Source organism: Zootermopsis nevadensis, unplaced genomic scaffold (assembly GCF_977971745.1).
Source record: "Zootermopsis nevadensis isolate Lab colony 2312 unplaced genomic scaffold, Znev_1.0 Znev_ptg000061l, whole genome shotgun sequence".
Classification (NCBI taxonomy): Eukaryota; Metazoa; Arthropoda; class Insecta; order Blattodea; family Termopsidae; genus Zootermopsis; species Zootermopsis nevadensis.
The window spans coordinates 14791066-14806862 of NW_028259192.1; the positions used below are offsets into that span (position 1 = coordinate 14791066).

Below are 15797 nucleotides of genomic sequence, written 5' to 3' on the forward strand. Positions count from 1 at the left end.
TACGACAATAAGAATTTTTCAAGTATAATTTTATAACATTTTGTTCGTGAATGTAAGTTAAATTGTTAGTATTCACAAAAAATTAATTTTGCCAAGGTCGAAACATAAATCTTACCTTCCAACATACAGCAAGTACTTTTCATTACTAAAGACTGTGCAGTCCTATTCTGCCTGTAACAGCAAAATTAATGACACATTTCGGGGTCACTGTGTCTATTAATGTGTGTATACGCTTGCTATATTATTAACCTTAATTTGTTTGGAGAGAACCATAATTTTACACATACATTCACTGGAGTAGCCTACTTATTACGATGTTTTATCAAATTAATATCTTGTGTACGTTATCACTAGAAAAAATAATTTTTAATTACTTATATATAAACATTTTTATTAGTAGGGGCAAAATAAAAGTCGAATTCTTTAATCGGATTTACCTTACTTTTAACGCAACACACTTCTAGCATGCTCAATGCAAGCTAAGGTTACGGTGTCCTTCCTGCTGAGAGGGAATGACAAATATCTCAGCGATATGACAGTGTTCTTTCAAGCAGGTTACAAGATGCTGTTCAGAAGGACTGAACATTTTCTTAATGTAGTTCCCGTATATCGTTATAGCAACCAGCTAGGGCTACTGAACATTTGTATTTCATGAAAAGAAAGACGTAAATGTTAATCAACGCAAACTAATAAAAATATATTATTAAAATTTAATTTGAAGTAATACACATTTTTCTATGAGCCGGGATAGCTCAGTCAGTATAGTGACTAGCTACGGGCTGGACGGCCGGGGTTCGATCCCCGACGGGGGCAGAGGATTTTTCCTCTAGCCTCTGCGTCCAGACCGGCTCTGGGGCCCACCCAGCCTCCTCTACAATGGGTACCGGGGTCCTTTCCCGGGGGTAAAGCCGGCCGGGGCGTGATGCTGACCACTCACCCCCATCTAGTGCCGAGGTCAAGGAAGAGAGGAGCTATACCTCCACTCACCCCAAACGCCTACATGGCGTATAGTGGGACAAACTTTACTTTACCTTTACACATTTTTCTATTACGGTCTGTGATATAGCTAGATTACCTTCTATTAATTAAACTCAGAACATAATTAGTGGGATATAGAGAAATTATACGTATTATAGCATGACATACAACAAAAAACTTTGTAATTTGCAACTAACGTGAAATTAAAGAATATTTCTCATTTTAACATTGATCTTTAAGGCTTTGAAGTCGAAGCTGAAAGACTGTCAAAAGGATATATTAATTATTCCACCATTCAATATTACAACTAGACTCGTTTAACAGATCGAATAAATTATGTTAAAAAGAAGACTCTTAAGTTCTATAAAGTATTATGATTAAATTAAGTATTCAGGCAAATTTGGTTACATTTTAAGGCTTTGATCTACAGAACCTCATATATTTTCGTTACAACTTCCAAAGGACCGTCCAGTATGAAATTAAAAATCCTTAATTTCAACAAAGATCCAACTTAGTTCTTATTAATTAGAATTTATGTACTATAGAGCCTTAAACCCTATTTAATTAGCTGGATAAAAAAGTTATGAGTTCTCTGTTTCTGTATTAGACGTTACAGTCTTGTATATTTTTCATTACACGTATTTCACGTTTTAAAACTCAGTACTGTGATTACAAAGGTCGAACTTATGTTCTCACGCAGAAATAAAACCGCGTAGTTTTCATATATTTTATGAACTTCATAACCTCACACGGGAATTATGAAAGTCTTGGCTTTGCTAGTATGTTCCATGTAGCCACTTTAAGGTTAGATCTATTGTATTCGAAGTTTTAAAACAAATCCCTGCTAGAGAAAGAGTAAAAAGTTTCTTCCTCAATTAATTGTAAAGACTTGAGGATTGAACCAAGACAGGGAGAAGGAGGAAGAAGCTTGTGCTCATTTACTGCAGTGCGGGGGCAATGTACATGTGGATTTTGCCTTCTCTAAATAACATCTACAGAAGTTCTATGCGCCGGATAGAATGAGATGCAAAGCTCTCTCTAGCCTGCTTCCAAATTGCACAATCGTTAATTACAACCACTGTACAGAGAAAGACATTTTGGATACAACTTCTATGCAAGAGGGCTAAAATATTAATGTAAATTTAGATCCTAGTCATTTAGTGGAGTTAAATGATCCACTTAAGTTCATATTTCATTCTTCACAGTTAAAAAATAAGACAAATAACCACAAGTACTAATGAAATCTTCCTGGGATATCAGCCGTATCATTTTGTTAAATATCGACTTTTCAGGGACCATAGCCCATAAGATTTTATTTATCTTAGTCGTCGTGAAAGCTTTAGATTATACATAACAGCAATTAGTTTAAATAGTACAGTAATATTTTAAAAACGGTTAGTATAAAATTAAGGAAAGTTTTAAAAGGTACATATTATTATATGCATTACATAGAGATGTTGTATCGAATGATAAGTTTATGTAGTCTTACGGCTCAGAAGGTATTTCATTAATCATCAGTGACACTGTATCGCCATTAATGCTTCTATTTAAATGTAGACGTGTGTAAGGTACTGCTGAAACTAGGACACTTAAAATCAACGATTTGTTCTAGCTGTGTTTCTAGCTAGCAACAAGGGTCAGTAAATAATTTTCAATCCCTTAATTTAATCTAAATTAATGCCTTAAATAACGTAGATAATATACCAATTTAGAATAACTTAGACAAAACTTCCAAGGCAGATCTTGCAGTATCAGTGAAGGGCAGATACTGGCGAAAATGAAATGGATGCATTTAATAAAAGCAGACAGCAATCCCTTATCGAAGCAAAGTTTAGCTGGACCTAAGCATTGTGTTCTACAGATTCGTGCTATTTATACAAATACAAAATATTTAAATGAGTCCAGCACTCATACCGTTTAACTAGGAAACAGTTAATAGGTAGGGCTGCCCGCGCGACATGAAGCCTTGGACAGATGTGGTTCTTGTGAGATGGGAAGTACTCGCCCATGGTGATTGCCACGGTACCAATAAATCTCGGGTCTCTAAAAAAAATGGACTCGTGTAGTTTTGCAATTACCTATTCCTCTTTATTTAAGGCACCCAATCCAAACTGTGCTCTCTACAATAAAAGAATAACAATCAAAATATATTACGATATTTTTGATTCGTGATTATTTGTAGCCAACGAAATAAATTCAGCTACTTTACTTCAGTGGATTCTAATGCATGCACAAAGTTTATGGATAGCATGAACTGTATAAGTTGTAAAAACAAATTATCCCTTAAAGAAAAGTAGTAAAAATCTCTACTCCTCAGTTATTGGTAGTATTTCATTTTATACAAAATTGAGTGCTCGACATACGATTCTAAAAATTAGATAGCCTACTAGCTATAAAATTTATATTACTCTCATCATGAGATAATCTCCCAAGAAAGAGAAAATTTACGAGCGCGCATTATACATTTTATCAACGCATATGATGACGTACGTGCATAATGAGATCCCCATCCTCTTAATTATCAAGCATATTCCATATACTGTATTACTTATTAACGCTTGACGGCTTAACATGATAGTTCGTGTATAAATGAGCAAATTAATCCTAGGAAGCGGAAAATTTAACAAGAGAATGAAGGTGGGCTTTGGGGTAAATCTGAACACAGTTATAGAAGTTAATGCAATTTATTGTCACAGGTTTGCGAATGAAGAACATTTTTGAACATGCATTATGTAATCTAACCTTTCACTTTTATCAAAGTAAACTTCACAACTGAACACAAAGTCTGAAAAGAAGTTCGATGATCGGAAATATAAATGTTTCATGTGCCAACAAAGGGGTAGAAATTTACGTCTAAATTATATGTGAAACATTTTCTCGAGGTTCTGAGCTGTCCGCTTCAAAATCAACAGTTCTCGGATCGATGTTCGGGTCTGGCCAATCTGGCACGTTATATCGGTCTTCCTTTGACTCTTGTGTGTTACAGCTGCAGAACTTGAAAGAACAGCCCCTTCTTGATTCATATCACGTATCAAACAGACTGTTACTATGATTACGACACAACTGCTCCGATGAGTGACTTCTACCAAGAAGACAATTCTGAGTGAAGATAAGCAGGCTTTTATTTTGACTGCAAAATGCTGATGCAGGCCTAAAATAACACAAATTTCGTGAACTTTTGTGTGTGTATAGATACAATCGTGCTAATTGAGTTATTTATTTTTATTTGGGATCTGAGAATGGCTGTCTTCTGGGTTGATGCGCAGTGTAGTCTGAAGATGATTATTGACGTTTCAGCTGTACGTTTTGCCTCCATTATCAGTACGATACCCCACATGTTCAGTAATGCAGACATATTTTACCAAATGACTATATACATCATCACAATTTTTTTTAAGATTTTCATATATGTTTATTAGGCTTTACTGAAGGGAAACTTCCACAAACTAGTATCAGGTACAACATATAAATAAACAAGTTCGATGGGATTTTCAAGACATTACAGAAGTGTAAATTCACAGGTCAACTGAAGCCCAACAAGAAAGAAATCAAAGAAAAACCTCATAATATGCTTAAATAACATTAATTAATTTTTAAAAGCTGCAATTAGGATAAGTCCATGAATTTTGCTTCACGAATGCAATGCCTACAATTAAATAAATTATAATTACTGTGAATTTCTAAATGTAACGCTTACATTTTTATAGAACGTAGGCTTTTGTGGGACAAATGGGAAAGAAACGACTGTCTCCTAGAAATGCAAAGTACTGTGTTGCGGTGTAGCAATGTATCTTAGAGATATTAATCGGCATAATGCAGAGGACAACGCAAATAAAACCTCGGTTAACGCAGACCACAGCAAGCAGATTGCTTGGCAATATCAGACCGTAAGATCTGCTAATGATACGCTTTTTGAAAGAACTTTCAACAGAACCGAAAATCCCTTACGGAAATTAAAGCAGCTAATTGTACTGCAAATTGGTGGTGGAAAGGAATCGTGGATAATGGCCTGCGGGTGTCTGAAATCTCATTCAACAAGAACAAAATTATAAAGAAATGAAAGGGAGGCCTTTTATAAGTGGTGCTAGAAAGCACTACCTAATACTGACCCTTACTCTGTTATTGTAATGGATACTCAGTCATTATCAAACAGCGAAGGTGAAAAATTTACCTCAAAAGTTTTGAACAAGAAGAGTATTTTAGAATGGCGCAAAACAAAAGACGTCCCACTTTCGAGAGGGAACAGTCTTTTGACGCGGTGATTCTCGGTCGATTTTTAAAATCAAAAGTATTTATGGCAACAACCGGCTGAAAAAATGACCAAAGGACAGAATGAGACAGTACTTGGTAAGATCTGAGGTTATCACGGCGACAAGTAAAATATTGCTTTTTATACAGCACCGTCAAAACATAAAACCTCATATAACGCCGTGTAGAGTGGTAGATAATGACCGATTTATCAGAGGAGCTTGCTGCCTCCGGCTTATTATGAAGGCAGTCGGCTAGTATCTACAAGAATCAACGATGATACATCCCTGAAGACAGCCATATTCGTACTTGTCTCCGTAAGAACCACAAATTTTTCCAACTGAACGACGAAAAGTGTCGAGCGCAGACAAAATAAGAATATGAAATACAGGTCACAAGTCCAAACAGAAAGAAAGAAAGCTTCCATCCTATTACGACCATTTACCACTGTTTCTAACAACCTCTGACTCTCTTTCATTAAAAACAGTTCTTTTGTCTGCAGAGCTCTAGTGCTACAAATGATCTGAGTATGTGACTTCAGAAAACAAACCTACTGGATAATGCGTTACCCAGAAGTAATAATAATAATCATCATCAGCAATATTTCAGATCCAGTCTCTTACCGGCGTTTAACCGGTCTCCAGAAAGATATTCGTCCATTTGACGTGTAACGGAGAATTTGGAATGGGATTCTTTATCAGGACATAACAAAATGCTAAGTTATTCGTGAAGGAAAGAGGCGGGCATGGACATAAGGCTCCAGTCATTCTCACATTCAATGAAGGGTGGTAGTATCCCTTTTACCCTCTGCAGAAAGTCCCGTTGTGCCCATTGAACACAAAGGAGTGTATGATTCTGGACTTCGTGGATGAAGGAAAGTTCCCTCAGGGCCTGCTTCGGATCGGAATTCGACTGTTAAACCCGCGAAATTTCTGCCTCTTAAAATTAGGGTCTATTACAGAATGTGTGATGGAATTGTGTACTGAGTATAAAATATGTACAATTATCTTTCAATTCATGACGTTTACTTTTTAAGAAAGTATTTCGATGTTTGAATCTTCAAATCTTACCGCTGATTTATTATTAGTCATAATATAAATAAGTGAAGTCGCTTTGTTGTCCAGTATTTCGTTTTTTCACTTCCTCTAAATTATAAAATAATGAAACTAAACCGTTTCGGAGGCTGAATTCTCCTTTCGTCTTTAAGTAAAGGAAAAGCCTATCTGCTGGGCATGTACCGCCCTCAGTGTAAGCACAGCATAAAAATAGACCTGGGATCGTTTACGATGGACGAATCTCGCGTTGTATTGAAATCTGGTAGGGAAGTGATGGCCTATCAAAGATCCTATTTCCTTCACTATCGAAGACGCTTGAGAGAGACGACGCTTGAAAAGCAAAGGCTATCAATTATTCCATATGATTTCGAATTCGATGTTGCTATGTTTGAAGACGAAAATGCATGTGGATATTAATATGGGCCAGCACAGAAAATTTATGACTGCATCATTCCCGTTCATTCGTACACAGTATTGTGCTCTTCTCCGTTATTACAAACTGTAATCGGATTTTGTACTACAGAGTTTATTTTAAAACCAATTAATTGCGGGCCAGTATCAGTAATTCATTGTACGTTCAATTATTGAAGCTCCATACATAATCATCGACCCCCCATTGTGCTGAAACAACAGACAAGAAGAATAGTGTCCCATGTGCGTGGAATCTATACAGATAATTCGTTTACATCGCACTATTTAGAAAATGCATCACGTAATCTATCCTTCCATTAAATCCGTCAAAAAAGTAACAAGTATGAATAGGCTGATCAGTTGGTTACTTACTGATACGAAACCCGCTAATGAAGTTAATTATTAGACTAAAAAACTGTCTATCAAAAATGACGGGAAATCTTGCTTTAAAGTTTACCGAAAAGTTCAACAAACGAACACATAAAAATTAAGATCGTTACTAATCTTTGCTTCATTAAGAAACCTGTGAAGTCTAAGCACATAAAACATTTTGTTGTGATATACAGAATTATATGCACATAGTAGGCGATGGAAGAGTTAATGTTTTCTTTCAGAGCACTATTTACAAACAGCTGCATATAAAAGTCAAAATTAAGTTATTTTAACAGAAATTTAAATTCATTTTTTATCTTCGATTAATAAAAGAATATATATGATTTAAATGTAGTACAATTAAAAATATGACCTTATATTGAGTTTATATACAATAACTTTGATGCTATAACAACTGTTACATTGCACGGTCGTATATTCGTAAATATTATTCCAAGGACCCAAAATCCCGCAACAGCAAATTGTCACCAACCAACAAACCAACCAAGCTACCTTGGCAGCGTAGACAAGCTGTGAACGGAATAGCGTACTATCCTTACTTCAAAAAATATACAGCCAAAGCATAAATACAGTTACTTTTGTCCTTTCTAACAACGTTAACAAATAACAAATTACAGGATTCTAACAAGAAACTGGGATAGAGCTGTCCCAGTGCTAACTGACGTTAGCGTTCCGTATACGAAAGACAAAATAGGTAACTAAAGATAACGATGAAATGTAAACGCCAAAACTGTTCAGGTTCTATTTCATTTTTTTCCTTAATAGTTGCATGAAATGTTTCCCTCGAGGTCTGTAGTTGAAAGCTCTTCTTGACAATCTATAGGCTAGCGCGAAATAAACATGAATTTTCCACGTTCCCTAGTATTCCTTGATGTAATCGGTCATTCTGTTAACGAGGTCTAAAGCTAACCGCCTTAAATATCCACCGTATGCCAAAAGAAGCTAAAAACGTTCAGAACGCAGTAATACAGTGTGCGTATTAAAGGCTACACGTATTTGAAACTTTAATCTTCTGGTCTCACATTCGTGATGAGAATTACTTCCAGACATGAGTAGGAAATTCTCAAGCAAAGAGACCATTTGCGAGATCTCGGCACTGAAGAAGAACAAATATCAAACTGAGGCTTCAGAATATGAGGAGTGAGTGTGTGTATGGATTTAATACAACTGGTTCATTATAGAATCCAACTGTGGAATTTTATGAACACGAAAATAAACCTCCAGCTTTCATAGAAGACGGGTAATTTCTTTACCGCCTATTAAATATATTTTTTCTCAAACCGCAGTGTGTTCCATGCAATTACCAAGGCCTAGTTAGTTAATCTAATTAGTTTAATACGTACGTACGCTCCTAATTTACATGATATTGAATTTTGCATTTTAAAACATAATTTTCCGTATTTTGAATGTTACATCCATTCGTTCCACATTTCAAGTAATACGACAGTCTAAATGTTGTATCACAGGGAGTACACAAAGTAATTACCTGCAATGCGCTGCAATAATAACCTACAACTGCATTACGGCAGAACGGAGCAGACTAGTGGTCGGAGAGTAACGAACTCTGCAGTGCACATGATTCATTACGCAGTCTGTGCACACGATGGTTTCAGCCACGGTAATTGGACCCAGCAATTAGAACGCATAGCCACTGTTCGCTTACACAGTATTACAGGTACCGGTATGTACTGTATTATTTAAATAATCACGGAAAATACCAGGGAAAAGTGAACGAAGTCGTGGGCCAAATGCAGTATAAAACAAGAAATGTATCTAAGTATGACCTAAATTAATAATATTTATTTTTTAAATATTTTATTAATGTTCCGTGATTGACTTGCACTCCGGCTATAAATGGACGTGTTCCGCACTCATAGCAACAATTTACTATTCGTTTACTTAGGCTATCTTGTGAAAACAGAACGTATCGAAGTAATTAACCTGACATGAGCAGTTCCCCCTGATGTTCGTCACAAACAAGGTACTGAGCTTTTCCCACCAAAATTATGTGTTCCTAGCTTATATTCTAGCTCCATGGAAACATGGCGGCGTTCTGTCCAAATATCAAGCTTACATTAATCAAATTTGCTACACTGCTTATAGTGGAAACTTTATATTTTTGCGAATAAATATGGTGTTTCCATTATTTCCGTAAAAAGAATAAGTAATATATAGAAAATCTTGTTTTTGGACAATACCTACAGAACGTTTCAAGCGCGATACATAAGTAACATGTTAATGGAGTCAAACCTGAAAATTTAAGGTTCAGTTTATATCTGTATTAATATTGTAACTAGCAGCTTCTCTAGAGGTTGTGGACGGGCAACAACAAGTTAATTCAATCGAGACAACCGTTGCCTATATGTTGACGGGCGGGGTGGGGGGTGGGAGGGGCAAGATAAACTGCAATAGTCGAGGCAAGTCTGCAAGTCTACTATCTTGTTCCAAGGGCCCATCAGGCGTCTTCACGTTTTTCGACAATTGCTTGTTCACCGAGGAAGAATATGCCCCAGTCCGAGTGACAGATCAGGCTCTTGATGGCCAGAACGAACTGACAGAATCTGTCACTCGTCAGCTTGATGAAGATCCATCTATGAATAGACCTTCTTCTTCTTTTCCTTCTTTAATCCCACGTCCAAGCAACGTGAACGACAAAGACAGTAAGTTTCGTGGGAAAAGCTGCTTCTGTCCACTACCGTCTTTTTCTCCCAAACCGTCAACTTCAACTGCACCAATTGTCTATGTCCGCTAAAACCGCCAAGTAACGAGAAAGAAGATACGTTTAAACACGCTGACTCCCAAGCGATTTTTGCAAGACAAGAACTCCGTTCCGGTGATCTAAAAATTCAAAATTCTTATTAAATGTGACACTCTGGTAGCTCTCACAAACCTCATGCGTCTTTCTTGTCCCAACTTTGATATCAGAAATAAATTATATCAGACATTAAGACTAAGTCCTGTAACTGACTCACTGGTAGTCTGCAACTATACTGAAATAGTCATGAGGCCCACCTGTGACCCTCGTGGTAGTCAGCGTGTTGTGTGTTCAACACGCGCCATCTCCCATGAGAAAGCTAAAATTGTTATGCTTTGGGTACGAAGGAAGAAAGTTAGGAGGAAAGGTAAAAAATGTACAGAAACTTACGAGCTTTATCAGTGTTAACGATAAACATCTGACTGAAAGTTGCATTTAAGAAATTATATTTAAGTTTATGTAATTTTATACACCTGAAGATAGTTCTTTTAGAACTGAAACATGTCGTGTAAAAAGTGATGATCTAATGTAAATCGAACATTTCGATAGAGAACATTATTTAATATATTTTAAATATTTAAATGTTAATTATGGTAATATTTTAATATTTAATAGAAATTTTATTGTGATTAGACTGACAAGATTTAAACAAAGGTGTATTTTGCTTTAGATAAAGCATACAAAAACACTTAGTAATTCTGTGTTTATTATGCTCGTTCATTTGCCTGTTTATGCTGTAAACCGGTTAATTATTGACACGGATGTACACCAATTACTTTTCATCGGATCGCTACAGCTTTAATTTATACTGCAAGCTTTCCTTCCAAGGAACAAATAAAATAACACATCCTTCTTGTAAGTCTCTTTTATCCATTATTTCACTCATCTGCTTTAATGCCCTACTGTGTCGTCAACTGCTGTATTTTACTTCCTATAACGAGCATAACAGTTTCTTTAAGGCACGTAATAAAGAAGGAACAGCCTAGACTCTCAAGAAAAAACAATTATGCCTTTATGCAACACATTGAAGTAGAATGAAGAACTTGTTCAATCTTCAAGACAATACAAGACAAGCAACGTAAACCTGCGTATTCAGACAGGTTAAAATGTTACCAGCCTAATAGTAATAATCACTTAATTATCGGATAACACAAATTTTACTTAACAATTACCGCCATATCTAGAGTTATTACGGTTTCAGACTGGTTTAAAAATGGAACAAAGTTCTAATCCCGGTCGGGGCATGACGGTATGCCGACATTTTCCCAATGTTGTTCTTTTCCAAAGCAGGTACAAGAATTGCGGTCGGCAGATCCCCTGTCCAAGCCCCAAGAATTCAGATCACATTTCGTTTTTTGAGAATTACAACAGAATCAGAGTAGGGCAAAGTCGAAGAAAATTATGTAAAACATTTAAAAGTCTTATTACATCGGTCTAAGACTGATACAGCTAACCGACGATCTGAAACAAGGAAAGAAGATGAAGTTCCAGGAATTAAAACGAGAAGCTGAGAATAGGGAAAACTGGAGAGCTCTTTTTGGGCAGAGCAATGGACCTGTCGTACGACAGAACACTGAATAATAATAACATCGGTCTAAACATTTTTAAAAAGATTATATTCGTATAATGAAAAATGATGTTATAACCTACGCTTAGTTTATACATTTTATTGCGTAGGTAATAATTAATTTGTGTTGCCCAGTTGAACGGTCTTATTTCTTAATCATTCTATAGCGACATTTAATAGGAACCGTTTAATGGTAGCGGCTGCTACGAATGAACTCACTTGCAATATGAACATGGTGACTGCAACCGAATTCACAAACGGGGAAAGAATTCCACGATGTCTCCCGTAATCAGTAATACCAAAATGTCAAGACCAGATATGATCAAACTTAAGCATCAGTTCTATCTATGAATTATTTACATACCTACTAAAATATGCAGCAGGATTACAGGTACGACGTCGAAAGTGCATTTGAAATGACAGATTATTGCAATAGACCAAGCAATAATTACCGCTACGCCCTCATTCGCCAGTTAGGAGTCTGCCTCCAGAAGCAGAGGGCAGCTGCGACTATGCCGAATAATCAATCACGGACTAACAATGTGTGGTCTTTCAGGAGGCCTTGGATATGACGGCTGTTATACACTTCGGGCTCTACAAAAAGAGAGAATTCCTTGCCCATATCAGCACCCATTAGCTTCGTAATCAGGACTTTGCTCCATGTACTTAATATAACTAACTAACTAACTAGATGGCTTACCGAACCCGAAGGTTCATCACCAAATTAACCAAAGCCCTCCACCAGACTCTGTCCTGGGCCAACAAAATCCAGTCTCCTTCAACTCCTATCTCCCATAGATCCCGCCTGACATTATCCCCCCATCTACGTCTAGGTCTCCCCAGCGGTCTCTTCCCTTCAGGTTTCCCAACTAGTACCCGGTGCACACCTCTTGTCCCATCCATGCGCGCTACATGCCCAGCCCATCTCATTCTTCTCGACTTAATCACCCTGACAATACTGGTGGAGCAGTACAGATTTTTAAGCTCATCATTGTGCAGTTTTCTCCACGCCCCATCGTCTTCCCTCTTAGGCCCAAATATCCTCCTCAACACCCTGTTCTCAAACACCTGCAATCTGTGTTCCTCCCTCTGAGTGAGAGACCATGTTTCGCACCCATACAAAACAACAGGCAAGATTATTGTTTTGTACACTTTAATTCTCAGGTTCTTAGAAATCAGAAGGAAAGACAAAATATTTTGAACTGAGTAGTAGCAAGCAGTACTTAATACAACACATGCTAAATGTATTTCACACTTCGTACGGCTCATGAAGAATTGTTAGACGTCATCTGTACAGTTCCATCATTATTCCATGGCTTGTACTTCAAGTTTCCTTCACTACTTTATAATAAGGGCTTCTTCTTAGGGAGTTTTCCGAAGTTCTAACGCAGGAATTTTATAATTGAACGAGTTAATCGAATTTTCCGTTCAGTTTTGAGGAGACGAAGTTAGGGCACGCTGACTTCAGTAATATTGATATAAGCATCAAACTACTGCAAGAACCTAGTTCTATAGTCCACATCAACAACCCGAAAGGCCGCGAGTATCAAACCCAGATCATAGATTGTTCTGATTTCCTTGAACATCTCCAGTACCTTGCTTTCTTGCGCTACGTATAATAAAATGCTTTTAACATATTTTAAAGCGCTGTATTTCATCCCATCAGTTTATTTCGACTTACATTTGAACCATTAAATTTTAAGAAAATTTATGTATGTAATTTCAGTGTATAGTTTTGTAAATATCCAGCCTGCAGCCTTATAGATATCTGTGCTAAAGAAATTAGTTTTAAATTTAAAATCTAAAGACACTTACACAGTTCTAACTGATACATCAGTTTAGCCAATGTGAGCCGTGTACTATGTATGTATTGATATTATTTAGAAAATTTCCCTTTAAGTCTTCTATTCGGTGTATAAGAACGTACGATGTGGTTACGTACAGGCTTAATTCACTCTTAAACGTCAAACAGCCACACCTACGCAACCTCAAAGAATCAGACCCACGTTCACATGGCATTTCTGACTGCGTGGCAGGACTCAACAAATGTTCAGAAGTACAGACATGTTGTCATTAAATATCGTATATGTATGTAGTCCTATGTATCTACGTATATGTATGTATATATGTAAGTATATAGTACGTAAGTAGATGCATGTATGTGAGAATGCACATATATATGTTCTAAAACAATGAAAATAGCTTAAAGCAGGAAATAATTTCGAGTAAGAACACAAACAATAAAAATAAATAATATTAATCCAAGGCAAGTAACTCCTGTGCATGGTTCAATAAGAGAAAACAGATACACGAAAGATGAAAACAGGACAAACTTCCCAATTTCAACGAAGTTTAAGAGTGAAACACTACAGTGTTTCACGACACTCCAAAAAAGAACATATTTTAATACAAATTTTAGCAATGTACCGTGATTGTTCCACTCATTCGATTTTTTCATGCACAACAACCGTTATACATTCTTACTTGTACACGACAGTTCTTGTTTTATGTTACGAGTATTACTTTTTACTTTTTTTTTTGCTACGAATTATTCCATACCTTCATTTATGAACGTGACTCTACTCCATTAGAATGTTTCAACAAAGCTGCAGAAAATATAAACCCGCTTATGGCGATCTACCGGGGTGCCACCTCCAGGTAAATAACTGGGATTCCACTACATCATGTAAGGGCCTCACTTATGTCACTAGACATAAAGCAACTATTCCATCTACACATAAAACGATCGCTGCTACGCCACTCCTTGATGTAACGTAATGCATTGTGGGAAAGTACTGGCAGCTTTTTTTAATTTGCGAAGTAATTACAGTACAGTAGATACGTAATTAAAAATGTAGCGGGTCTGACCTGTCCCTGAGAAATCGGATTAGGAAGATATAATAATAAAGCAAAATAATAAACAATAGTTTGTAAAATTATTGCACAACTGGTATATAATGGAGTTATATTAAAAATTTGTTAGCAAAGGAGGCAGAAATAACCAGCCGCAACATTCTGCAGACACAGACAGACACATTTCTTAAATTAATATTTATAATTACATTAGCCGATCACATTCATTACGTAATATATTTTATGCTGTTATATTTCAATAAATTATTCCTTCTTCTTCTTCTTCTTCTTCTTGTGGCTGTACAACCCAGTGTGGGTCTTGCCCGCCTCCTTTCGGAGATTTCCTAATCTATGAAATGTGAATTTTGTAAGTAGTGAGTGTCCAGCCCACTGCCACTGGACAATTTCTACTCAATCCTGATTTATTCTGCTAGAGCCATCTAGTAGAGAATCAGGAGACACATGGGTGAGAAATGACCGCTGAATTTTCGTTCATGCTCGTAAAGTTCTTTAACATGCCGTAAATCTACTTCTCCAAGCTACGGATTTTTATCACCCTTAAAAATCCATCGACCTCGGCCTGGTTTGAACCCCCACTCTAACCATTAGTCCATAGAAAGCGACAAATAATTAATTACTTTTAAATAATTTAAAACACAATTGGTACAGATATGTAACCATACCAGCAGATACAAACTTGACTTAGGTGTAAGTTCACACTATAGTAGCCTGTTGTCTTGGGTGCGATAAATTCGTTTGTATATAGGTTAGTAAACACACATAATACTGAAATTTTGTGACAGGATAGGGGACTGGGGTTAATACACTTACATTAATGTTAGTAATTGTAAACAACCCCCTCCCCCCAAGGAAAGATGTTCACCATCAAAGTTTGGAAATATGCAGGCCTAATAATTGCTAGAAATTAAATTCACTTACCTTAAAGTTGTCTTCGGTTTCGTCGTTGTTAACAGGGAAGCTAGGAACACACTTGCACCGCACGTTGCACGGAAACCTTACAGGCAGCCAAATGGCGTCAAACACGAAACTGAACTGGAAATGGAAGCAAATCAAGCGACCTTCCCGCACGTGTACATCCGTTCCATTCGGCCAGTAGGTGGCATCATAAGCCTGTCAAACAAGGTGTACCAATCGAAAATAAAAAGAAAACAATCACGTACTACGATGCGAAACATAAATTAACGGCAAGTCCACCCCCGTGCAATAGACTCTCCCAGTCTCCCCATGACAGTCGAGTCAAGGTCACTGCTCAAGCCAGACTCCATTCTGTACGAATTTATCAAAGAGAAAGAATAACTCTCGAAGCTTAGAGGAACGTAAAAACAATACTGAAACAGACTGTTGCCAACATTGACCCACAAACACCTTGCAAAGTCGCACGAAACACTGAAAGTGGTAGAAGCTTGTCTTCGCAAAAGTGGTTGATATTTTCAGAATGTTCCGTAAGACTGGTCTGTTTGTCCTTACAAATACAAATCGAAAGCAACTCATCTGTTTTGTTACGGTGATATTACCG

The 15797-nt window shown here is 36.9% G+C and overlaps 1 long non-coding RNA gene across 1 annotated transcript in view; it reads right to left on the reverse strand.

Annotated features, from left to right (window-relative positions):
* The window catches only part of LOC147871223 (uncharacterized), a 28629-nt gene extending 13263 nt beyond the window's left edge, over positions 1–15366 (reverse strand). Inside the window, exon 1 of the long non-coding RNA XR_015532729.1 lies at positions 15200–15366. This is a non-coding gene — a long non-coding RNA (uncharacterized LOC147871223). The remainder of the gene's footprint in view (positions 1–15199) is intronic.
* Between the last annotated feature and the right edge of the window lie 431 nt (positions 15367–15797).